The sequence below is a fragment of the Bradysia coprophila genome (assembly GCF_014529535.1).
Source record: "Bradysia coprophila strain Holo2 chromosome X unlocalized genomic scaffold, BU_Bcop_v1 contig_117, whole genome shotgun sequence".
Classification (NCBI taxonomy): Eukaryota; Metazoa; Arthropoda; class Insecta; order Diptera; family Sciaridae; genus Bradysia; species Bradysia coprophila.
Window position 1 is genome coordinate 2,862,039 of NW_023503292.1, and position 14,281 is coordinate 2,876,319.

At 35.2% G+C, this 14,281-nt stretch overlaps 1 protein-coding gene and 1 long non-coding RNA gene across 2 annotated transcripts in view; one reads left to right on the top strand and one right to left on the bottom strand.

Moving 5' to 3' along the window:
* Positions 1–14,281, top strand: part of LOC119067054 (frequenin-1) — a 50,113-nt gene that overhangs the window by 27,937 nt on the left and 7,895 nt on the right. The gene's annotated exons all lie outside the window — the stretch shown is intronic.
* Positions 4,640–4,978, bottom strand: LOC119067057. The gene is made up of 2 exons (XR_005085847.1): positions 4,855–4,978; positions 4,640–4,784 (listed from the first exon to the last, which is right to left on the bottom strand). It is a non-coding gene; the product is annotated as an uncharacterized LOC119067057 (long non-coding RNA).

Consider the following 14,281-nt stretch of genomic DNA (forward strand, 5'->3'; position numbering starts at 1 on the left):
CAGCAAATCTACTCAATATTTTGATTATTGCAGGCCACATCTAAATTATTTAAGAAACATAGAATCAGGTTGCAATTGACAAAAATATTTAGGTAAATGTGAGCATGCAAAATGGCCAAATTTGCCTTATATGACACATTTGCCCATATGTGATTCGCACATTTGGCCTTATAATGACAGAACATATTTAATTTTATTGCACCAATCGGTGCATTTGGGTCCAAAGTATTAGGATGTGACAAAAGTTTTATGAGATTCATCGCTAATTTGTGAAATGTGACAATTAAACTCAATGTGATGTATTTACATTTGATTCACATTTGAATCACAGATGTGAGTCAAATGTGAAAAAAATGCGAAATAAATGTGAAACACATGTGAAGTTAATGTGTTTGTGAGAGCGTTCTGAGCATGCGTGTATACAAATCTTATGAAAACATTACAATTTAGTTTGATCATTGCCCTACATTAGTGAAGGGCCGTGACGCAAGTCCGTTCACACTGAAAAATTAGACAAAAAATTTTTTCCGCAGGACTGAGGAACATATATACACGAACTTTTTGACTTTTCCCCCTTTGCTCCTACTACCCCCAAAGTATTTTATTCGTAATCTGGGCGTCCATACGAGTTCAACGAGACATCACACGCCTCATAAGGTTAAAATTTGGCCGAGATATTAAATTTCAAAACTTGGAAACTTGCAGAAATTTGTATGAAGAAATTCATTTTCATACATTTTGAAATTGATGAATTTTACCAACCTTTGTTACTTTGTCACTCTGTTACGGCGAAACTTTTTAATTTACCGGTGAATTTGGCTGAAATTTTCAGGGTATGTTAAGGACGTAATTCTAAGAAACTAATTTGAAGGAATTTTCTTAAAAGCTTATAATTTCGGAGCTATCTATGAGCGTTTTGAGCCATTGAGCTATATGACCCATAACTCAGAAAATATAAAAGATAGAAAGTTCGTTTAAAAGACAAATTTATAGAGTTTCAGATTTTATTCGACACGTGTTTCATGGTTTTCCTAAAAAGTCGTCTATTTGGGAGCTATGAGCGTTTTAAGTGCGAGCTATGTCAGCCATAACTCGGAAAATACGGCAGATGGAAACCTCGTGTAAAAGACAAAGTTATAGAGTTTTAGATTCTAGTCGATACGTGTTTCATGGTTTCACTAAAAAGTCCCTTATTTGGAAGCTATGAGCGTTTTAAGCGCGTCAAATTTTCGATTTTCGTCAAATTTTCGATATTCGTCAATTTTTCGATTTTAGTCAAATTTTCGATTTTTATCAAAGTTTTGATTTTCGTCAAGTTTTCAAATTCCGTCAAAATTTTCGAATTTCGTCAAATTTTTTATTTTCGTCAAATTTTCGATTTTCGTCAAATGAAAGCTGGAAGATTCAGATCAAAGAGAAAGTTATACAGTTTTGTAAGAAGAATATTTTCGTTCAAACTGCACAATATGATTGTCTATTATCTGCGACCAAATTATAAAAAATCACAACTTACAAAAGAGCTGATATCGCCCAAAACCACTTACAGTGGAGGTGTGACGCAAGTCCTGTTATCCACTTACAAAAGAACTGATATCGGTGTAGGTGACGCTTACAGATTCGACACGCAAAAAGGTATACGTCACAAATGGCAGCTGATGAGGAAAGTACGCGAAAGGCTTATCAACAAAAATCTTACCAGAAAAATTTTAGGAAGAAAATTATAATAAAAAAGTTTGCGTCACAAGGGGCAGATGATTCGGCTTTCTTCCGTTTGAATTCCATTTTTTAAAGGAATGTATTTCACAATTTTACAAATTTTCCTTCCTCAACATCTGCCCCTTGTGACGCAAACTTTTTTATTATAATTTTCTTCCTAAAATTTTTCTGGTAAGATTTTTGTTGATAAGCCTTTCGCGTACTTTCCTCATCAGCTGCCATTTGTGACGTATACCTTTTTGCGTGTCGAATCTGTAAGCGTCACCTACACCGATATCAGTTCTTTTGTAAGTGGATAACAGGACTTGCGTCACACCTCCACTGTAAGTGGTTTTGGGCGATAGGATATACTGTTCGATTTTGACATTGATGAACGAATAATGATTGCGCAGATAATTAAACGAAATTTTTATTGATTTTGAGAACGAAACAGATTACTTTTTAAAAATTATTTAAGAAATGAAGTTTTTAATTGAATCACTCCTCGTATTGTCGAAAAGTGAAATTTAAATGGACTTCATGTTTGCTCATATATTAACCGATCATCATGACTAATCGTCATAGTACGAAGGAGACGTAGTTAGAGTTTTCCCCCAAATATTTGTTAGCGAAAGTAATTTTTCATTAAATTTGAAATGGACGTTACAAAACTAAGTATAATCAGGTAAATTTTATCTTATTTGAAATCGTACGAATATCATTCTTGCCTTTCGATAATAGTTAACATTTCCCGCAACTCCCAACGAAACTTTTGAAATTTTCAGGGTATGTTAAGGACGTAATTCTAAGAAACTAATTTGAAGGAAATTTTATAAAAGCTTATAATTTCGGAGCGAGTTAAGCTATTGAGCTATAGGACCCATAACTCAGAAAATGTGGCAGATAGAAAGTTCGTTTAAAAGACAAATTTATAGAGTTTTAGATTCTAGTCGACACATGTTTCATGGTTTTCCTAAAAAATCATCTATTTGGGAGCTACGAGCGTTTTAAGTGCGAGCTATGTCAGCCATAACTCGGAAAATATGTCAGATAGAAAGTTCGCGTAAAAGACAAAGTTATAGAGTTTTAGATTCTAGTCGACACGTGTTTCATGGTTTCCCTAAAAAGACGCTTATTTGGAAGCTATGAGATTTTTAAGTGCGAGCTATGTCAGTCATAACTCGGAAAATACTGCAGATAGAAAGTTCGCGTAAAAGACAAAGTTATAGAGTTTTAGATTCTAGTCGACACTTGTTTCGTGGTTTTCCTGAAAAGTCGTCTATTTGGGAGCTATGAGCGTTTTAAGTGCGAGCTATGTCAGCCATAACTCAGAAAATACGGCAGATGGAAACCTCGTGTAAAAAACAAAGTTATAGAGTTTTAGAAAAGTCGCTTATTTGGAAGCTATGAGCGTTTTTTGTCAAATTTTCAATTTTCGTCAAATTTTAAATTTTGTCAAACTTTCGATTTTGATCAAATTTTTGATTTTCGTCAAATTTTTGAATTTCGTAAAATTTTCCATTTTCGTCAAATAAAAGCTGGAAGGTTCAGATCAAAGAGAAAGTTATACAGTTTTCTAAGAAGAATATTTTCGTTCAAACTGCACAATATGATTGTCTGTTATCTGCGACCAAATTCTAAAAAATCACAACTTACAAAAAAGCTGATATCGCCCAGAACCACTTACAGTGGAGGTGTGACGCAAGTCCTGTTATCCACTTACAAAAGAACTGATATCGGTGTAGGTGACGCGCAAAAAGATATGCGTCACAAATGGCAGCTGATGAGGAAAGTAGGCGAAAGTTTTATCAACAAAAATCTTACCAGAAAAATTTTAGGAAGAAATTTATAACAAAAAAAATTTGCGTCACAAGTGGCAGATGTTGAGGAAGGAAAATTTTCATAATTGTGATATATATTCTTTTAAAGAATGGAATTCAAACGGAAGAAAGCCGAATCATCTGCCACTTGTGACGCAAATTTTTTTTTAAATAAATTTCTTCCTCAAATTTTTCTGGTAAGATTTTTGTTGATAAAACTTTCGCCTACTTTCCTCATCAGCTGCCATTTGTGACGCATATCTTTTAGCGTGTCGAATCTGTAAGCGTCACCTACACCGATATGCTTTGATATGTTTACTCTTTGACAGCTGATTATCGACTGAAGTATGTACTTGTTTTGGCAGAGTTTTTTACTCTTCCACAGACGAACGCCGACTAAAGCATTTTCTTGTTTTGGCAGAGATGTTTACTATTTGACAGCTGAACGCCAACTAAAGTACGTCCTTGTTTCGGCAGAGATGTTTACTCTTTGACAGCCAATCACCGACTGAAGTATGTACTTGTTTTGGCAGAGCTTTTTTACTCTTCGACAGCCGACTAAATTATGTCCTTGCTTTGGCAGAGATGTTAACTCGTTGACAGCTAAACGCTGACTAAAGTACGTCCTTTTTTGGAAGAGATGTTTACTCTTCGACAGCTAATAACCGACTAAAGTGTGTCCTTGTTTTGACAGAGTTTTTTTACTCTTCGACAGCCAATTATCGACTGAATTATACCCTTTTTTGACAGAGATGTTTACACTTTGACAGCTAATCACCGACTAAAATATACCCTTGTTTTGGCAGAAATGTTTACTATTTGACAGCTGAACGCCGACAAAAGCACGTCCTTGTTTTGGCAGAGATGTTTACTCTTTGACAGTCAATCATCGACTAAAATATACCCTTGTTTTGGCAGATATGTTTACTATTTGACAGCTGAACGCCGACTTAAGTACGTCCTTGTTTCGGCAGCGACTCTTTGACAGCTCATCACCAATCGAAGTATGTCCTTTCTTTGGAAGAGATGCTTAGGTTTACTCTTTGACCTATTGAAGTTAGTTTATAGCATATGAAAAAAAAACTAGGATGAGATGTAAATTTTTGTATCTGTGATAGTCAACGTTTATAGTTGTTGTATTGCTTGTCGATTTAGAACGAAATTGGATATTGCATTGTAACGCCTGGATTCGACAAAATTAAAACTCCAAAAGTTGATGTGACCAAATTTGAGCCTAGCTTTCGACTGTGTGACCAGTCATCTTCAAGGCTGAAAAATTTTATTTGGCACTTAATCACTTAAAGCTATGAACAATTATAATTTATTTTCGTAAACTTACGCTTACTACTAGGTTGTAAACAAACTTAATCAATTTCTTGGTTTTTACTTAGCACTTGCTTACAGTCTTGTTTGTTTATGTTTGTCACTTGACAATTTCACCTGTCACTCAAACATCTGTTGCAGAACTGTGATAGTGATTTAAGATGCTTCAGAAGTTTAAGAATGAAAAACAAGCTGATACATTGCAAAAATTGTCAGTCAATGGACCTGACCCGCCCAAAATGTGTGACCTAGTAATTTTAATGATTTTAATCATAGTGATCTTGTCAAGTACGGTGTATTTTCTGCAATAAGACCCATGACTTACAGTCAATGGAATAATATTATTTTCCTGTGAAATATATGTTACTTGGCATTACCGAATAATTTTATTTATATACCAGATTTGACACGCGCGAAATATTTTAATAAAATAGTTGTGGTGATTTTGTTTTATATTTTGATTAATTAATTGCTCCGGGCGCTTAGCCCCTTCATATTAATTTAGAATTTTCGTATAATTTGGTGAGTTGATTTTTATTCTGCAGGAGCTCTTTCTCTATACATTACCTTTAGTGCTTATGTTTGTACCTTGATAAAACACTTTAAAAATAAATTATAACGGGAAAAATGGCTGATAATGGCAAAGTAATACCCTTAGTCTGATCTCAACTTTTTGCAGCTGTTTTGCCTCTGTTTACTTGACATATGTCAAACAGAACGGACTGTGGGGACACCAAAATTTTACCGGGAATAATTTTAATAACAGCTGTTAAATTTATCAAGAGTGATGAGAATACAATATCTTATTAAGTTAAGAGTGAGTTGGCGAAATCTTCGAACAACTTTTGGACAAGGGGTCACGGACATTATTGAGTTATAGCTCATTCGACCCATTAAGGGTCTGCCAAAATAGCCTTGCAATTAGTCGAATGAAACAATTTGCACAAAAACACAAAAAATCCGAATCGGCGAAAATGTCAAATTTTTCTCATTTTGTTCGTTAATAGAAGAAGAAATTGCATTGCAACATGTTGAAATGTGCGAAAATTGAATTTTAAGAATCATCACTGTGACATTTGGCTCTTATATTTTATTATTGTATATCCAACCCTTGTGTAATAAATAACTATTGTATTATGACGACAAAATAAAAAAGGCTAAACTACTTCAGTAAAAACTTTGTTGGCGCCTGAATGACTATTGATTCAAATTACATTTTCAGTTCTAGGATTATGAAATGTCCATGATTTTCGTTTCAGTTGATGGGAAAATTTAGTATGAAGATGAATGTTATGAATATTCGAATAAAAGGAGAATAAATACAACAAAAATTCACAAAGACCTATATTTGATCATACCAATCAATACGACACTACAACATATCTCCAGATATTTCGAACAAAAATCTCTAATAGTTCGTATCGTTTACCAATGGGACATTGAACTTTTGACATTTTTTGTATTTAGATTAAGAATGTTATTGTAAACAAAAAATTGTTCTACACTATTGCCGAAATTTCAAGTTTTTTACTTTTAATTTATATTTCAATTACGACTACGACCCAAATTCAACCCAAAAGCATACCTTTTTCGTGAGAGAATTAAGAAAAAATTACATTAGAAGAAAAGAGAGGCATATAGAGACGTATAGTCTTTTTTATGTTTGACTGATCTTTGAAAATCAGAAAACAATTAATTAAAAATATAAATGTTTATAATTTTACGATAGTGTAGAATAATTTTTTGCTTAGAATAATGTTGTCTATCGAAATTATTGAAACTTCAGTCCCCCATTCGATCTCTTTATGTTTTTTTGGCCCCGTACGAAGTACGAAGGGGCTTATAGGATTACGATGCCGTGTGTAATTGATGGAATTCGAAGCAGACGGTAAGGGCAAAGTGTTTGCCTATGTTCATAGATGACGAATCCGCAATAAAAATTTTGTCCGTCCGTCTGTCATGTTCTTGAGTAAATCAAATACGATTTTAAAAAAAATTCTGAAAGATAGTCAAAATAGTGAGGCTAAGTTCGAAGATAGGCGATTTTGGGTCGACCTCTCCCGAGCTGTGGCCCCATAAGTGATTTAACGTTTTCCGAAGATATCTCTGGCCATTTAAAGGCTACACTTGTAAGTGATGAAGTAATGAAAGGTATTTACAATACCGATCGACGAAAAAAAAAGTTTATGGAAATTGGATGACCGATTTGTGAGTTAGACGCCTTGGTGTGAACTAGGTACAGGGCGGCAAGCCGTTTTTGCTTGTAGGCTGGCCAAATTTGAACGGATTTAGATAGATTTTGCTTTATTAGTTAGGTATTACCAATCCGGGAAAAAAAGTCTATGAAACTCGGTTTACCGGAGCGTGAGCTAGGTCTCTTGGAGTGAGCTTATATGTGGCTACTCGGCCGTACAGTGAAGGTGGTGGTTTTTTGTTAATATCTCGAGTCAAATTTGACCGAATTTCATGATTTTTTTTTGTTTGAAAGGTACTATGGGGAACAAAAAGGCAAGATGCTTTCAGTTTGAATCCATATATTTGAATGAATCTTAGTCTAACAAATACACCGTATATATAGGGGATACAATGTCTACTATGTCTGGAATCATTTGATTGGCATACTGTGATGAATTGATATGTTGTCGAGTGTTGGCGAGTGTTGACGAGTTACCACACACTTCCCCCCTAGGATCAGGTTTCGGTATCCATTTGAGGCGTGAATTCTTTTGATTCCATTTGACCAACCAAATTATGAAAGGAACTTATTGGCGATTTTGATTTATGTTTTTCCAAATGTTTGTTTGATTTTGATGATCATTGTATCGTATGATGCTGGTGATTCTGGATTTTATAATTGATTTTTGGATATAAGTCAATTTTTCAATTGATTTATGTATTTTGATTTTGGTATGCTGCGATAAAATCAGCACCCAAAATTATTTCATCAATATTGGCGGTGTAAAAACGCCACGAATAATTGATATTATTGATCTTTATATTCTTTTCTATTTTTTCATACATTGGAAGGATTTGATTTCCGTTGTATATAGATAGGGATGTATATCGTCCATTGATTTCAAATTGTGGGAATAATGAAAATGGACTTCCGGTATCAATGATACACTTTAGACCGGTGTTTGCGTCTTTAAGTGTTTCCATCATTTTTTATTTAAATATTTTATTTTATTTACTTGTAGTTGTTGTTCTTTCGAACGACTAGAAGTGAATGTACTTTTCTCAAATATTGTTGCCGCTTTTATAGGCATTTAGAGAATAGTGTACTAGATCGTTTGCAAAAGTTACATGTTTAGTTTGTTTAAAAATTTCGTTGAGCAACGGAATTTCGTAACATGGCTTTAGTCGATCGATAGAGATAACTTTTTCTTTTCCCTTAATTTTAAGAGTGAAAAATTTAGTATCTCTTTTGATTACTTCGTATGGTCCTTCATAATTAGGTTGTAGGGGTTTTCTATAACCATCGGTACGGACGAATACGTGAGTACAAGTATCTAAGTTCTTGAAAAGAAAAACTTTTTGTTTATGATGATTAGCGCTTGGGACAGGCTGTAAATCATTCATATGTCGTTTTAACTTTTCAACGAAAGAACTTGGATCTTTTGAAAGATCTTCTTCTGTATGATGGAAAAAATGGTATGGTAAACGGATATTTGTACCATATACCATTTCTGAAACAGAAGCGTTGATGTGAGGTAGAATTATTGAACGTAATCCTAACATCACAATAGGGAGCGTTTTCATCCAATCAGGTGTTGAATGACACTTGATTGCTCCTTTAACAATCCGATGCCATCTTTCAAGAATTCCGTTGGCTTGAGGATGGTGGGCTGTTGTTCTCAATCTCTTTGTTCCAAGAAGTTTATTTAATTCGGCGAACAAATCTGATTCGAATTGTTTACCTTGATCGGTTGTTATAACTTCTGGCACGCCGAAGCGAGGAATCCAATGGAAAAAAAACTGTTTAGCGCATGTTTCAGCGGTTTGGTTTTCCATAGGGATTGCTTCGGGCCATCTTGTAAAACGATCGATGCATGTTAGGACATATTTGAATCCTTCTGAATTAGGGAGTGCACCCACAATGTCTAAATGGACATGATCGAATCTTTGATTCGGCATATCAATCGGTGTGATTGGCGACGAGTTGTGTCGTGAGACTTTGGTCTTCTGACAAGGAATACAGCTTTTACAATAATTTCGAATGTCTTTGATCATAGTTGGCCAAACGAAATCTTTTTTTATCGTAGTTGTAGAAGCTTTGATTCCTGGATGAGCAAAGTTATGGACTTTGTCAAAAACAATTTTGCGAAAATCAGGAGGAACAATCGGTCTCAAGTTTCCAGTTGATATATCACAAAATATGTCTGTACCATGATAGTCCGTTTTAATAACTTTAAGACTCGTGTCTTTTTTTACTTTGTCGATTACCGTCATATCTCTGGTTTGGGCTTCGGCTAGTAATTTATAATCAATTGAGCTATCAAGTGATATTGAATGTACTATGTTCAATGTTTCTATTCGAGACATTGCATCAGCAACAACATTTTTCTTTCCAGGTAGATGTCGAATATCAGTTGAAAACTGAGATATGTAGTTTAGTTGTCGTATTTGACGAGGGGTTGCTTTGTCAGCTTTTTGAGTGAAGGCATGAACTAATGGTTTATGATCTGTGAAGATCGTAAATTCCATTCCTTCTAAAATTTGTCGGAAATGTTTAATTCCTTCATAGATGGCTAAGAGTTCTTTATCATAAGTTGAATACTTAAGCTGTGCAGTATTTAATTTTTGTGAATAAAATGATAAAGGTTGCCATTTATTATTGACAAACTGAACAACTACACCTCCAAGTGCATAATCGGAAGCATCGACATGTAAACCGATAGGTGCGTCAGTTTTAGGGTGCGCTAGCAAAGTTGCGTTTGCTAAATCTGATTTACATTTGTTGAAAGCTTCTATCATGGTCACAGTCCAGGTGATAGGTGTTTTATCGTTCTTTATGTTGCCTTTCATGCAAGAAAACAATGGTAGTTGTGTTTCTGCGGCGTGTGGCATGAAGCGACGGAAAAAATTGATCATACCGAGAAATCGTTTGAGCTTGGTGACTGTATCCGGTAAGGGAAAGTCTAATATTGATTTAACTCGGTTGTCGAGAGGTTTTGTTCCGTGTTCATTTATTAGAAATCCGAGGAATTTGACTTCTTTTTGTCCGAAAACACATTTTTGCAAGTTAATAACTACGCCGTAGTCGTTGAGGCGAGCAAAAAGTATTTTGAGATGTTTTTTGTGTTCTTCTTCATTTTCGGAAGCAATTAGAATATCGTCAAGGTAGACGAAACAGAAGTCTAATTCTTTGAGGACTTCGTTCATAAAACGTTGGAACGTCTGACCGGCATTGCATAGACCGAAAGTCATGAATGGAAATTCAAATAAACCAAACGGTGTTATGATTGCCGTCTTTTGTATGTCGTCTTCGTGAACGGGTATTTGGTTATAAGCTCTGACTAAATCGACAACGCTGAAGATCTTTTTTCCATGCAAGAAATAGTTAAATTCTTGAATGTTTGGAACTGGATATCGATCTGGTTGCGTTGCAGCATTTAAACGTCGGTAATCGCCACATGGTCTAAAACCACCTGATGGTTTTTCTTTTATCAGTAATGGTGTTGCCCAGGGGCTGTCTGAGGGGCGACATATACCGAGTTTAAGCATATCGTCGATTTCTTTTTTAGCTATTGGAAGCTTAGAGGGATGTAATCTTCGAGCTTTTGCAAAAAGTGGGGCACATTTGGTAACGATGTGATGTTTAACATTGTGCTTTTTCACTTTTGATTTAAATTTTGTCAAGTCAAGAATATCTGGAAATTCGTTGACTAATTGATAGTAAACTGAAATGTTCGATATGGTTTTAATCGAATTTTTATTTTTTCGTGTACCAACGGTTGTTCCGATAGAAGAAATTGAAGTTTTACTGTCAATTAGTCTGTTGTTTTTAATATCGACGAGTAAGTCGAATTTTTGGAGTAGGTCAGCTCCAATGATGGGTTGTTGCACGTCTGCAATTATAAAAATCCATCTTATATTTCTTTTTAGGCCTAAATTAATAGTGACCGATTTGCTCCCATAAGTCTTAATAGGAGTACCATTAGCTGCATGAAGTTGGAATTGACATGGAGCATGGCTTCTTTCTTTATAACTTGGTGGAATGACTGATATGTCGGCACCAGTGTCAATTAAGAAAGTATTTCCAGTATTTTTTTCTTGAATGTATAAGCGACTTATGTCTTTGCCTTCGTCAAATTGCGCTTGGTTTGACTGGCTGTTTAGTTTTTTGGGTTGCGTTTTTTTATATTGCTCTTGTCTGGATAAGAACAAGGTGGTGTACAACGCCACGACCGTTTACCGTAGTCTAAATGACTTTTACAAAATCCGCTAGGAGATTGTTTATCTCGGTTAGGAGATTTAGACTTATTACGATTTCGCGAATCAGATCTGATGCGGGAGTTAGATTTATTGATTTCTTTTTGTAAAGAATCAATTTTGTCTTCCAGTTTGCAGAACTGTTGTGCTAGATCGCAGTCATTGACTGGTTGTTGTTTGGTAAAAGTCTGTATTTTATCTAAATCCATGGTTTCGTAAATTTTGTCGGCCATGAGACTTAGTTGTTCCAATGGTTCGGAACTATACGACAAAATGCTTTGGATGTTTTGTGGTAGTCGGTTAAACCATAATTCTTGTAATAAGTCATCGGAGACTTTGTTACAAGTGTTGTCTTTCATTTTTCGTAATAATTCTGAAGGTTTGCACGCTTCATTAATTGAATTATTGTCGAAAAGATGTTTTAGTTTTTTACGGTCAGAGACTGAAAATTCTTTGATCAACCGATTTTTAAGAGTTAAATACTTATCATTGTCTGGTGGGTTCATTACAATATCACTGACTTTGTCAAGGATATCGGTGTCTAATTTTCCAACCAGATGATTGTATTTGGATGTGTCGGCTCTTATAGCATTTGTCGCAAATTGAGCTTCGATCTGCATAAACCATATTTCTGGTTTTGCTTTCCAGAAAGGTGGTAATTTTAACTGGACAGATCGAATTGTGCCGTCGTTGTTATTGGCATGAACAACATTTCTTGCGCCGTCTGTTTCATTGGCGGGTTGTTCAACTATAATTTCTTCTGTATCACTCATCGTAGATTATGCAAAAAATTTTATTTTGCAAAATATTTTTTAGATGAGACAAAGGAAACTTTGCGTTTATTGATTTTGTTCTCACAAATAAATTTAATTATTTGGACGGTAGAACTCAATCGAATTTATTCTTGTTATTGCTAACAATTTATTTTAAACAGTTGCTTGTTAGCAATTAATATATCGAAGCGTATAGCTTGATATTGACTTTGTATTCAGAGTCGGGGTCACCAATTATATGGGGAACGAAAAGGCAAGATGCTTTCAGTTTGAATCCATATATTTGAATGAATCTTAGTCTAACAAATACACCGTATATATAGGGGATACAATGTCTACTATGTCTGGAATCATTTGATTGGCATACTGTGATGAATTGATATGTTGTCGAGTGTTGGCGAGTGTTGACGAGTTACCACAGTACTAACGAATGTAAAGCAGCCGTACTCTTCCACCTTCTAACAAAATGGCCGTCGGCCGCGATTTTGGATTTTTGTAAAAACAACATAAATCGATGAAATGATAATTACAAAGTCACTGATCAGTGGGAAGTGTAGTTTGTGTTACATTTGAAAGGAACGTCGTACGGGGCTTCGTAATTGCGCTATGCGCAATTTTTAAGACGTACACATTTCATAAGAATTTTACTTTACCGACGTTTACGGCCGCAGTAGGCTTACGGTAAGAGTAGGGCGACGGACGAACTAGGGTCACGTGCGCAATGGATGTACGGGTTTGTACGGGGCTCAGTCGCAGCAAACGCTCCGACTGTTCTGACGGCTCGTTTTCACATGTGATTGAGCTTTAAAAGTTACAGGAAAAAAAGATTTTCTCAAAGCTCATGTGAATAAGAATTTAAAAAACAAAAAACAAAAATTGTTTCAAACTTATCCTATCTAACAAAATATCTTGATAATTGCTAAACATCTTGAGATCAAGTAGCATCTATATCTGTTAATGATAAAAATTTATACCAAAGATATATGCAAGTCGATATCGCCGGTAGTTTTTAGACCCGTACGAAGTACTGGGGTCTTATAGGTTTACACATACGTTTGTAACACGTCGAATTGGACTCCTTGAGTAAGAGGAAATCTATTGTGGTTGTCTAGAGATGCCAAATCAGTGAAAAAAAAATGTCCGTCTGTCTGTCTGCACGATAACTTGAGTAAAACGCATCCGATTTTAAAAATTCTTTTTTTCCCGTTTGGTAATGTCAAAAGACAGGCTAAGTTCGAAGATGAGTGATTTTGGATCGACCCCTCCCGAGCTGTGGCCCAATAAGTGCTTTACGGTTTTTCGAAGATATCTCCGGACATTCAAACGTTACACTTGTAAGTGATACGTCAAATAAAAGGTATTTACAATACCGATCGACAAAAAAAAAGTTTATGGAAATCGGATGACCGACTCGTGAGTTAGACCCTTGGTGTGAAACAGGCACAGGGCGGCAAGCAGTTTTTGCTTGTAGGTCGGCCACATTTGAACATATTTCGTCTGTTTTAGCTTTATTAGATAGTATTGACCGTACCAATCAGGGAAAAAAAAGTTTTTGAAATTATGTTCACCGGAGCGTGAGCTAGGTCTCTTGGAGTGAGCTCTTATCTGGCTACTCGGCCGTACAGTGAACGTGGAGTATTTTGTCAATATCTCGAGTAAATTTTGACCGACTTTCATGATTTTTTTTTTTTGTTTAAAAGGTATTAACGATTGTAAAGCGTCGGTAAAATTTCCGGTCTCCTAACAAAATGGCTGCCGGAAAAATATTGGATTTTAATAAAAGTGATATATCTTGGGAAAAATGGTACTTAGAGAGTTTCTGTTAACATGGAAATAATTTGTTATGTGTGTGAACACCCAGGCATTCCATATATGGACATCTATATATATCTATATTCACCTATATTGAGCTATATACAGGCATATAGAGCTATATAATAGCATATTCATCTGTGAAATGTTTATTTATAGGAAAATATAGGTAAATATAGCGGTATATAGCTGTTTAAATAGGAATTTATGAAAGTTGACTTCGTACGGGGCTGTCTATATTGCCTCCGGAAATTTATTTGTATATGCTAACAAGGCAAAGAAAGATAATGTAAGTGATTTTAAAGAGCGAATAGCTTTTCAGTAGAGAATGAAGTAAAAGAAATGAAGAGTTTCACAGTAAAGGCTTTTGATACGAATAGGTGTTTCGTACGGGTCGGCGTTAGCTATATTTAATATCTTTATCGG